The sequence below is a fragment of the Chinchilla lanigera genome, unplaced genomic scaffold (assembly GCF_000276665.1).
Source record: "Chinchilla lanigera isolate Chin_1 unplaced genomic scaffold, ChiLan1.0 scaffold00030, whole genome shotgun sequence".
In the NCBI taxonomy this organism is placed as follows: Eukaryota; Metazoa; Chordata; class Mammalia; order Rodentia; family Chinchillidae; genus Chinchilla; species Chinchilla lanigera.
The window spans coordinates 9,233,296-9,233,806 of record NW_004955431.1 but is presented as its reverse complement, the minus strand read 5'-3'; positions in this window follow the sequence as shown (position 1 = coordinate 9,233,806).

Genomic DNA, 511 nt, shown 5'->3' with positions numbered 1-511 from the left:
TTAAAAACATAATATCACAGTGATATATATGCACCCATGTTTATAGCAGCACAGTTTGTAATAGTTAAATCTTATAAATAACCCAAATGTCTCTCAACTGAGGAATGGATTGTTAGATTAAAAATTCATTTCTGTCCAGGGTGAACTGGTCCCAAGAACAAGGTACCCACAGATGAATAGAAAAGTAAGAAAAACAAGAGAGGCATAATTCTGGGATCAGGGGGCTTACAGCCTCTTGGGCTGCAGCCTCGATTGCGATTGCCAATCTCATTAAATTTTTATTGAGAAAGAACAAAGAGAGCAGCTGGGCAAATGGGAGGATGTCAACCATTGTAGCAAGGACAATACAGCTCAATTATCATGGGAATGAGACTCGACTTAGCCATCCTGTTATTATTCCTTCAGGCATATCTCAGCAAAGTATTTAGTGCTGACCTCACAGCTTTCCACAAGGACACAGGTTCTGTAATCTTTTCCTTTCCACCATTGCTTTTGCTAGACTTCCTCCAGA